The sequence below is a fragment of the Aricia agestis genome, chromosome 19 (genome assembly GCF_905147365.1).
Source record: "Aricia agestis chromosome 19, ilAriAges1.1, whole genome shotgun sequence".
Classification (NCBI taxonomy): Eukaryota; Metazoa; Arthropoda; class Insecta; order Lepidoptera; family Lycaenidae; genus Aricia; species Aricia agestis.
The window spans coordinates 8,017,490-8,029,490 of record NC_056424.1 but is presented as its reverse complement, the minus strand read 5'-3'; the positions used below and the strand labels follow the sequence as shown (position 1 = coordinate 8,029,490).

Below are 12,001 nucleotides of genomic sequence, written 5' to 3'. Positions count from 1 at the left end.
AAAAACTTCTATAATAGAAGTCTTTGCTAAAACCGGCACTGACTATATAATATATGTATATTATACCTGTTCACTGCTCAACCGATTTTGCTGAAATTTGGCATGGAGATACTTTGAGTCCCGGGAAAGGACATAGGACACTTTTTACCCCGAAATAATATTCCCACGCAATGAACAAATTTGGCGCAACAGAATATACGTGGGAGAGCCATGCTTCGGCACGAATGGGTCGGCTCGACCGGAGAAATACCACGTTCTCACAGACAACCGGCGTGAAACAGCGCTAGCGCTGTGTTTCGCCGAGTGAGTGAGTTTACCGGAGGCCCAATCCCCTACCCTATTCCCTTCCCTACCCTCCCCAATTCCCTTCCCATCCCTACCGGGGAGGGTAGGGAATTACCCTATTCCCTCTTACAAGGCCGGCAACGCAACTGCAGCTCTTCTGATGCTGCGAGTTTCCATGGGCGACGGAAGTTGCTTTCCATCAGGTGACCCGTTTGATCGTTTGCCCCCTTATTTCTTAAAAAAAAAAACAGAGTTGCGGGCGTCATCTAGTTAGATTATAATATTAGATTTTTTAAAATCAAGTCTGGAAGCGTAGGCTTATGAATGGCCTCCATATTAGATTTACGATCAATCTAGTATTCTAGATTTTTATTACACTACATTCTAAACTTTATTAGACACGTGTATAATATTGATTGTATGTAACTTTATATTCATGATGTTGGATGGTATTTTATTACAGGGTGGAGTTGTAAGTGGTATGGATGTTATTTTCACACCATGTATGTTGAATAATAAACAGTGTGCTGGAAATATTCGATTTTCTTTGTCCAGAATGTGGCAGAAATCAGTGGTATAATGTTTTCGAAACTTTTATTTGAATTAAGAAGCGTTTATTTTCGTTGCTTACAAAAACTGCACAGAAAATACTAATATGAGATAGGTGAATATAAACATAAAAGTGCACATTACATTATAAAAATCTGTTTTTTTTTTTTCATAATTGGTATTAAATACAATGCACTTTTTCAAACGCGCGCGCAAGACCAATCATTTATCTAATACCACCCACCTAGTTTACCACCTAGCCCGCGAGAAAAATCTTATAATAAGTACATTTTCCACATTTATCGAATTGTTTACATAAAAATATACCATTATTATTATCATAATAATTATCCTTTCAATTTCTAATATATTTTTCAATCGGCCTACATATTTATTGAGACGCACCATGTCTGAGCGATGGGCATTGTAGCGCCCTCTATTGTACACTCGACCACTCTAACATGGTCCCCGCCCAGTTAGCTGGTATGGTAGGGCTGTCACTATCATAAATAACTTAATCAATAATTTTTTCGGGTTCTTTTTTAGGGTTTTTGGTAGGAGTTTATCTGTTTTAGAAGTTTATGCGTTCAATGTGTCTTTTCGTCATACCTAACACAGGTGTAACTTAACATGGAATTAGACGACGACCAACGTGATATTTGTACTACAAAATAAAATGGTAACTGTATAATAATTATTAATAATTACTTGTATATAAAAAATGATAGCGTTATGTATTAGTTAGGCGTTTGACGTTTCACGTTAGCCAATCAAACGCGCTTATGAATGAATACGCTTCTGTCAAAAAAATCAGAAACTAGTAATGAACTGATTGGTTATATAATGTTTAAAAATTTATTAAATGCTTGTTATTGTGGTGAGACTCTTGATTTTAATTAAAAATAAACCAATAATTGCAGTTTAAAAAATATGAAAATTTCCTCTCATAGCAACAACAATAAACAACTATTTTTGGTATGCGACATCCCTAACGAGGTAAACAGTAAAACACTAGACGTAGGGGTAAACAAGTCGGGTTCAAGTTACGCTGGCCACCGATATAGACCGTATATAAAACACTTGTATGAACTGATTTCTAAAATGGCACTAGCCTTTAGATAAGGTATTAATGACTATTGTAGACTTCGGGACAGAATTTACTGTTAGAAACGCTTTCGAAAAAATAATTAAGGTTTAGTCAACTACTGGATCCACGAAGCTAAAACAAAGACCGGATCTGATGGCAAATTTGGATGACAGATTTTAAAAAAATATCCTCGATCATTGGACAATTTTTTATATTTGCATGTTTCACACACAGAATCAGCCGCTATAAGGGAAAAAAGGATCAAAATGTTTTATTCCAATTACCCCGGTATGTGCCGGTCAATTTCTTTTCTCACTTTTTGCCATCAGATTCTGGTAGACCTATAGTAACGTTTCTTTAATGACAGTATAGTATATTGTACTAGATGACGTCCGCAAATCCATTGCGTCACAACTCGTTTATTATCGCGCAGAAACCGTACATTTTACCATACATAAAGTACGTCAGTTCAGTGACGTCATACGATTTTCATAATTTTTAGAGTCCTCTCCTACCTCCTTGTCACAGGACGTGGTCACATTTGTGAGAGCTACTTATTTTACATCTATAAAATTAAAAATTAAAACCACCTCAATAATATTATAAATTTCGCTATTCAATTTATTAAATTTGAAATTTTATGTTACAAGGACCTCTCCCCGCTTTTTGTCACACACACGTAGTTACTTTTTGGATGGCCCCTAAGCTTGTTCTTTAATTAACAACTTACCCTACAAAACTGACCTTTTTAAATAGCGTTTAGTCATTACATATTTTCAATTTTCTACCGCTATTATGCATCACCGTGTGACGCCACGTTTTGTTTAAATAGGTGAACTAGTGCCAAATCAAAGGGCAAGTTTCTTACACGAGAGGAATTTGATGCGCGTTCCTAAGTATATGACCTACTCAAAGCTACGTGTTATAAAATTGTTATTTGTTAGTAATGAATATACATGATAGATCTAAAATGGGAGCTGTGAATAATTTCGGGCCTATCCGACTAATTATCTGGCATTGCCAGACTAGCAATTGAAAGCCTAAACGACTAGGTCCTAGACGCCATATTATACCAATTTTCATCAAAGTCCGTGGATGAAAATTGGTATAATATACAGTATATTGGTATAATATACTGTATAGTGTATACTGTATAGGTATATTACAGGTATACATATTATTACAGCAGCAGTTAAAGCAGTCATACATACATCTATTCATCGTCAAAAAATTATAACTTACAAACTATAAGAACAAAAAAAATACATTTATTTAATTTCTAAATTGGAATAAGTAGTGATCGCAAGCTCCAAGTTACATAAGTCAGTGTGGATAAATTTATTGATTTCTTCTGCACCTGAGCTGTCCCAAATAGCGGAATAGGTCACTGGGAAACATTTCTACTACAATTCCAAGATATTTAGTGCTCTTTGGATCCCGATAAAGCGAGATAACAAAATATGTTACGAAGAAGAATTAGACTGCCTACTGCATGATACCCACAAACCTTTAAAGGAAACTCTATCGTAAGGGCCGATTCACACCGGAATGGCAGCGGCGACGCGATTTCTCAAGCGATGCTATGTATTACAATAATGAAGATAAAGTTTAAAATCATAATATGACACTGAAAATGCTCGCCGCTTCGCTGCTATTCCGGTGTGATTCGGCCCTTAATGTTATGGAAACCATGCATTTTGCCGTAATAAAAACTATCCTATGTATCCCTCTTTCCAGAGAGTCGAGAAGATATTTATCCATATTCGACTGTTAATAGAATAAGCAGATAAAAATATTTTCATACATTACTTTTAGGTAAATAGTTTTCAGCCTTCCATGTAACGTAGTAACGTAGTCCTCTGATTCCTCCTTCAAAATAGAGCCTATCTAATTATTATTATTTTTAATAATAATAATAATAATAATGAATGTCTATGGACGCTTCACACCACGTCAGCCTGGCCCCGAACTAAGCCTGAAGGACTAGTGTTACGGGTACCAGACAACGGAAATATATTTAACTTTCATACCATACATATATTTAAGGTTCTAATTGATACACATATTTAATACACATCCATGACCCAGGAACTTTGAAAACTTTTTGTTCCGTCAGCGGGATTCGAATTCGCGACCCCCGGCTTGAGCTACCAACAGCCCACCAACAGCCACAGAGGTCGTCAATATCTTCCGGAAGAGTGAGTCTATGCCTCTACGTGTTTATAGATTTTTCAAATTTGTTTTATGGTCGGTGGACATACGGGACATTCATTTTTTGCGATTTTTGAAGGATCATATTTTTTAATTAAGTATTAGTAAATTTAGAAAAAATCGAACGTAGAGGCATACATTTAACAGATCCGCATAATGTGTAAAAAAATCATTTGTCTAGACGCATTGTCCAGGGAGTAAATTGGGGAATACGTTTGTGTGGAAAAAAGTGTTAGCGTTTCCTCTTAAAAGCGATTTCAATATCTGGTATAAAAACAGTTTCCACAAATTCTATTTAAAAACCCGCCCAGAGTTTACCAGATAAAACACTGCTTAATTAAAAACGCCAAAGATATAATGAGAATAAAATTTATCCCAAGTCTTCCGACCTCTGACATTTAGCGAGGTCAGGAGGTCAGCTGACCTGGAAGCGAAAGAGACGAAGGATGGAGGGAATGAGAGGGGAGATCGCAATAAACTTTATAGAGATCGATATGAATTTTCATATGTCTCTGCCAAAAGATCATTATTATACAGACGAGTTTTGTAGGAATTAGAATATACATACATAATAAGTAGGCACTAAAATGAATACTTATTATGTATGTTTTATGGAAGCATTACTTTTATTAAAACTAATAGCTCATGCGCACGGAAAATTGGAATTTAGTATGTTTGCTTCGTGCTTAAAATCATAATTATTTACACAAATTAAAAAAAATCATATTTTAATATTATACGCCCAGATTTTCGTTATTTTCCAAACAAACTAAATATAGGAAAAACTAAAATTGCCAGTATACAGTCCGCATGAAAATTCTTTGCTCGAAAATGTTACGAAGAGCTGGTGGAAATTCGGAAAAGGATTTTATTCCTTGTGGAGTTTTCCGACCTCAAAACTGTTGGAAAATCTTTTTGTTTTATTGTTTCGTTGCAAACAGTGTTAAAGTGACGTGAGAGTAAAAATTACGAAATGATTTTACAATAGGTGATATTACGCAAAGGTGGAAGCAGAGGGCGCTATTAGCACATACAGCAGGGGCTCCCAAACTTTTTCAGTCTGCGGCGCATTTACACGTCACAATATTTTGTCACGGCGGCGCGGGCGCCATACTCGAACTAGCTATTTATTACAAAAAGATACATAAATAAACACCTTTAGGGTTGCACTAACATACTTTGACTATAACTTTAACCATAAAAAATGTCAAATGAACTGTCAAATCCCTAGTAAAAGTCCATAATGGACGCCATATTTGACGATAACCTTTACTATAACTACGCCTCTGGTGCAAAATGGCAAAATGATTTTACAGTTAGGTTAAGCAAGTAAATAATAATGAACAAGTATATTTTAATCATCTACATTCTACCTGCTTTACATGATTAATATTATAATTTTATTTTATACTAGCTGTCCCGGCAAACGTTGTTTTGCCCATATTATTTTATTGAAGTGACTAATATATAAGAGACCTGGCTCTCTTCGGCATTTTCAAATATTTAAGAAAATGTTAATAGCGTGTAATATTCTAACTCTGAAAAGAACTAATACATCTAAACTCCCCTTGATGACGCCCACTTCGCAACGGGCCGTGCAGTAGAAATCGTAATACTTATTTTAATTTCGCCATAACTTCAAAACCAAACGTCCAATTTTAGTCATTCAAAGACAAAATATTATCTACATAAACTGTACTTAGTGATTAAATAATTTATTTTGATAAGGATTAATAGCATGAGTAAAATAAACGCGTTTAAATGTAGTCCAAAAAAATTCAAGATTTTTTTAAATAAAAAAATTGTTGTTGTGTCTCACTTGACATAGATAGGTATAGTGTGTCGCGGACTTTTTTGTAGATATTGTTCTATCTTTTATAGTTTAGGCAGCGTATGCGTAACATTTCTGGTTGATTTTTTACACCTTGCGTCCGAAAATCTCAAATATCTTACGGAACCCTATTTTTTTCCAAAATAAAATTTAGCCTACGTTCAGCAGAATTAATGTAGGATTCCAATGGTAAAAGAATCTTTCAAATCGGTCCAGTAGTTTCGGAGCCTATTCAAGACAAACAAACAAACAATCAAATCGTTCCTCTTTATAATAGTAGTGTAGAATATTTGTGGTTTCGGATAATGATGGAGGATCGACTCACAGCGCGGCGCCCCTCTTAGCTTTCCACGGCGCACCGGGGCGCCGCGGCGCGCACTTTGGGAACCCCTGACTTACAGTAAATAATTCGATCAAAATCCGACAATATCGAACACAACTTTTTGTTTACTGTCTATGCTGGTGCTAACACGAAAACATTGCATTAATTCTATACATTTATACGGAAATCCGTTTTATTATATTATTGGCAGCTTAGATTAATAAAAAAAAAAACAAAAAAAAAAACTGTTGTATAAACTCGAAACTGCTATATGGGTGTTTTATTTCACGCACTTTATTTAACTGAATCTTCAGCAAACGAGATTTTGCCATTCAAACGGAAATACGTGCAGAAATCAGACTTTGCACTTGGGTTTTCGTAACAATCTCAATACGGAGAGTCCTAACTCCTAGCCCTAGAACTATTTTAGATCCTAGACGGAGCCTAGACGTTACAGCTTTTACGTTAAGGTGCGGTCACGGGGAGCATTCACTTGTAATGTAACATTAAAGATTTAGAGCAGGGGTCGGCAAGTAATTTTACGTGGGGTCCGGATACTGTGGAAAATTTTTAACGAAATCCAGAAAAATACCACACGTCTTGTCCTATGTAGCTTAAAAATATTATTTTAATTAATAACGGTATACGTGTACCTTATCTATGTATTAATTGATACTTGGTATAAAATACATTACAATATTTCGCGGTCCGAGATTCGACCTTTCGCGGTCCGCAAACTGACCGCGGTTCGCCGCCTACCGCTGATTTAGAGCTTTGAGCATTACATTTCAAACTACCTCCCTGACTGACGAACATTCGCGTGTAATGACTTTGAGCATTCCATAGCTAGTTGATTCTATAATGTCAGATTGATGTTACAAGTTGTATCAAGATATTACACACTGTATCATTACAAGGCGCGCATTGTAAATGCTCGGCTCTCCTCCCTCACTGATGTAATGCTCAACTCTGTAACGTTACATTACAAGCGAATGCTCCGGGTGAGCCTTGTCGTATTCTAGAATATCCTAGACTTTAGGCTGTACAGATATATACTATTATAGCAATCAGAATACTTATATTTATAATACGTATAAAAAAGCACATTATCACTAGACACAATCTTATTAGCGATAAAGAAAGTATTCTAACCATTTGGCAGTTAACCCGCAGTTATCTTCATTGAGAACTGCAATTATAATTAACTAGAACTATTTAATTAACTACAGCTCGCCTGACAAATAACAGTTTGGCTTGAAGAAAGACTTCAGTCTTTAGTTCAACATTTTAACATACAGCTATTGAATTTTCGAACGTGGGCTAGATTCACGAAAATAAATGATTAGGTTTTTGAGCAAGATGTAAACAGACAAACATTTTAAATTTTCAAGGAAATGGGACACATCCATTGATGAACCCTGTTTTAAAAATTGAACAAATGTTATAAACATATTTAATAATAATATTATGTTATGTTTGTATAAATTATGTACTTATTCATGAATGAAAACATAAAAGTAACTCTAGTTACTCATAGAATATCAATCAATAGAATATAGTACAGTTTGATAGTAAAGACTAAAGAACATTTTTCGTTTAGCGTTAGAAAGGCTTCTTCTACAGTTCTTATAAAGACTATTACGTTCGTTCTAGAATCTAGTTATTAATTACTGTCCTAAATTACTAAGTAAACACTATTCGTTTATGAGGTCAATACTAAAATATGCAAGTTTTAGTAAAAACGTATTGAAAAAATTCTATGCTGCCTGCTGGATTAAATTACTATTTAACTTGACCTAAAATCTACATATAAACGAATTATGTAGAAGACAATTATCAATATTATGCAAAAGTGTGTCAATCTGTCTGTTACCTCTTTGCGCCTTAACCACTTAACAGATTTAGATGAAATCTGGTAAGGATCTTTGAGTTGCGACTCAAACTGAACTGCTGGGGCAGAGGAATATAAGATAGTTTGCATCACAAAAAATGTACGGTACCCACGCGATATACGAATAAAAAGACATGTAAAATCTAACAAGATACGTAAAAAGATATTTTTACATGTCTTGTTAGATTTTACATGTCTTTTTATACAGTACAATATAGAAGATCTTGCCACTTAATGAGAAAAATAATCAGACAATAGTAGTGATATTATTTGGCTCGCCACAACTACAAATTACATATTTTTCTCGCGTCAATTTCAAGAACTTGCGTATAAATATCTAATGATTCGGCACTTGTAGTAACCTTAGCGTAATGTTTTACGTTCGGTCGGGAAAGTCAATAGCTCGCGAAAGCGCCATCTAGCGAGAGTTTTCCGAACCAATTTCGGGAAACTTTTTATCCGCTTTTTATTAATAATAATTTGTAAATACTCATTGATTCGGTTATCGATTAACATGTATTACGTAACGAATTCGATTTTTTTAATTTAGAAAAGCTAATTAGTTAATTTTAGCGAAATTCAGCTGAAGGAATGTCCCGTGAACTGGAGTATTGAGTCGTGAATTTGAGCAGCGGGCAAGGAAACACTCGTATATGGTGAATGGGGGCTTACCGACCAGGATCCGGGCACAGTCCCACCCACACGGGCTGCGGCCAGTACCGACGGAACACAGGAATCAATCCCGCTTCGAACAATACACGATTCTTACATAATTCCCGACCGCCGTCGGCCGGCACGCGATAAACGCCTCTAAAACCTACCGCTACGCGCAGATCATATTCATTTTTCCATGCACGATCGCTATTTTGGATCCGCGCCGGCGGCAACCTTGACTACGGAACGCACCTTTAATTTTAGCGGGTTAACCTAGATACTGGGACCATTTCGTGCGACGGATCGATAGCCGCATGCGCGTCGTGGTGCGGGGCGGACTGCCGCTACCGTGGGCCGCTGGCGAGCGACTGGCGACGGGCGGGCGGCGCCGCGACGCACGCGCGCGCGCGCTAACGATCCGCACAGGTGCTGTATCGACGCCGGACGGCGGACGGCGGACGGCGGCCCGGCTCCCGGACACACGGCACTTTGCCGGCCGGTTGACGACAAGCTAAAACTTTATTCATAAAACTACTCCACGCCAAAGCTGCGATGCCACTGAAGCTGAACTAACCAGCGCGCGGCGTTGCGAGATTATACAATCCGATAGAATCCGCTGCGCTGAGGATAAGCAAGTGAAGCGATTGTTTTACATTTGGTTATCAAAAATACGTTTGCAGCAAGGCAGCTTAGTGCTGGTGGAAACGTAGTTTAATCCACGGCGCTATTAGAAATTGGGCCTTTATTGCCCGTTCCACACTCTCGCGAGAATTTCGGGAGAATGTAAGAAATGAGAATGTGGAGCCGATTCTCGTATTCTTCTCATTAATGTTCACCGGCTTTCGTCGCCAGATTCTCACAGGGTGGAGCGGGCTTTTTATTAAGGTGTAGCAACGCTGTTCTTTTTGTAGTTGGAGTGTGACGGCTACTGTGGCCTTATTTCGGAACACATTGGGCTTTTCCATGTTTTTTTCCGACGTAGGTTATAGGTAAAAAACAATCGTATGAAGTAGCGTTATGGATGTAGTTTACGCTTTTGGATTGGGCGACGGCGGTTTCCGAACTTCCTTGTCACCTGTCATTTCTGACACATACTGTTTGCAAAATACCTTCTTAAATTTTAAAACTTCAGTGCCTTTTATTTTTTTATAGATGATAGTGTTTTTAAAACACATTTAGGGGATTGGGTAAAGAGTAAAAGGTTCAGAGCTTATGAGTTCTTATCACTTTTTAACACATTAACAGTCAGCCCTTCATTATTGGCTGCGTAAATTTTTGTTGTACTGAGAATACTATTACTAGGACAATTTGTAGTATCAACTCCTAAAGTGCCAATAATTGGGTATTTTCCTTGTTATATTGGTGTTTAAAGGGTAAAAGAAGATACGCACATTTTCACAGAAATTTATTAAACTTTGGGTATAACAACTCATAGCCACGACACGGCTGTGGCCGCGTACATTACATTGTATTGATACACACTCACTAACACAAATACCCACACAGAGGCAGCTCACTAAGTTATAACGAAAACTATCGTGCACGGGGCTATAGTACGGTAACAGAACACGTAGAAATTCGACTGTTGACACAGAATAGATAATAGTTTTTTATGAAATAAGAGGGCAAACGAGCAAACGGGTCACCTGATGGAAAGCAACTTCCGTCACCCATGGACACTCGCAGCATAAGAAGAGCTGCAGGTGCGTTGCCGGCCTTTTAAGAGGGAATAGGGTAATAGAGGAGCCTACCCTCCCCTATTACCCTATTCCCTATGGGAAGGGAAGGGAATAGGGGAGGGTAGGGAAGGGAATAGGGGAGGATAGGGAAGGGAATAGGGTAGGGGATTGGGCCTCTGGGCAAGCTGTTGATTTATCACTATTTGTCTCTTTCATTCACACACGATAAATACAGTCGGTTTCCTATCGCATGTTAAAAAGAGATAGCTTTACAATTTGTAAGTGAGCGAAAGACATACGCCATACACACCATGATAGGTTTTGGCGAATATCTACGCGTTCACTTTTGTTCACTGACACCCGCCTATCTAGTCTTTGACAAAATTTATTACTTTCGTTTTACGAAAGATTTGTGGAAATATCCCTTTGATATATTTCATACCTTTTGAAAATGCCGCTGCCTTTATCATTTTCAGCGTATTAGACAGAAACAACATTACATAACCAATCTGTGTGAATATTTTTATAAGTGAGTGTGACAGCTAGTATTGACATGTCACTATGTGCGTTATTACAACAACATGCTCTTTTATAGACAACCGCGAATAGAAAGTCGGTTAAATAATAGTCAGATGGGGTATCTAACTCGTCCTATTGGGACGAGATATTATGGGACGATACGTCTATTTATACTGTATGGAAAAGGCCAATGCTGTACAAAATGTATAGCATTTCAGCCTTTTAGAGCCAATTCCATCCGCAACGCGACGCGTAGATGCATTAATTCTAAATTTGTACTGAAGTGACAGATTTCAATTGCGTGAGACGCTTGCGAATCTGTCAAATCCATACAAATTTAGAAATGCATCTACTCGTCGCGTTGCGGTCCAAATTGACCCTTAACCTTGTCATTTTAGTCCTTTTACCCCATCTGATTCAAATTCATTTTTAAAATATTAAGTTTTAAAAAACTATTGGAACTGTTTTGTCTTGTTAATTAAAAATAAAAGTATTGTTTTTTGTTAAGATTTTAAAAAATAAATAAAGATTATTTTCAGTAAGTACCAAGTAAAAATATCCACGGCGTCTATACCTATTTATATTCTAATCTAACATTAAGTAAGGAATTGAATGTTAGGAATCCGCCTACATACTACATAACAATCGCCTATATACATAGAATCTCGTTTATCACATCATTCATTCAAAAATATCACTTACAACTACACAGTTCCTTTGGGACTATCCATAATGTACGTCACACGATAATATTTTTTTTTATTTTAAGACTCCTTGCCACATTTGTGAGACCTCCAACTCTCTAGTGTGGCGTCACAAATTTGCAATAAGTCTACATCTAAAAAATGGAAACCATCTCAATATTTAAATAAACGTGATTCAATTAATTACATAGATTTGAAACGTGATGTCATAAAACTTAGGTCCCCGCCACACCATGTCACACTTCGTCGACCCCTTTTCCCCCTTTGCG

General features: G+C 37.0%; 1 protein-coding gene and 1 long non-coding RNA gene across 21 annotated transcripts in view; one reads left to right on the top strand and one right to left on the bottom strand.

Moving 5' to 3' along the window:
* The window catches only part of LOC121736845 (plasma membrane calcium-transporting ATPase 3), a 188,316-nt gene extending 179,110 nt beyond the window's left edge, over window positions 1–9,206 (bottom strand). For 17 of the 20 annotated variants that reach the window (XM_042128274.1, XM_042128284.1, XM_042128282.1 and 14 more), the window contains exon 1: window positions 8,849–8,960. The gene's annotated coding sequence lies outside the window, so the exon portion shown is untranslated. Of the gene's footprint in view, window positions 1–8,848; window positions 8,961–8,997 lie in introns of those variants that run through there. The other 3 variants (XM_042128277.1, XM_042128278.1, XM_042128276.1) reach the window with 3 other exon arrangements.
* Window positions 536–8,978, top strand: LOC121736855. Its single transcript, XR_006037070.1, has 3 exons — window positions 536–546; window positions 5,641–5,645; window positions 8,894–8,978. It is a non-coding gene; the product is annotated as an uncharacterized LOC121736855 (long non-coding RNA).
* Window positions 9,207–12,001: the final 2,795 nt, after the last annotated feature.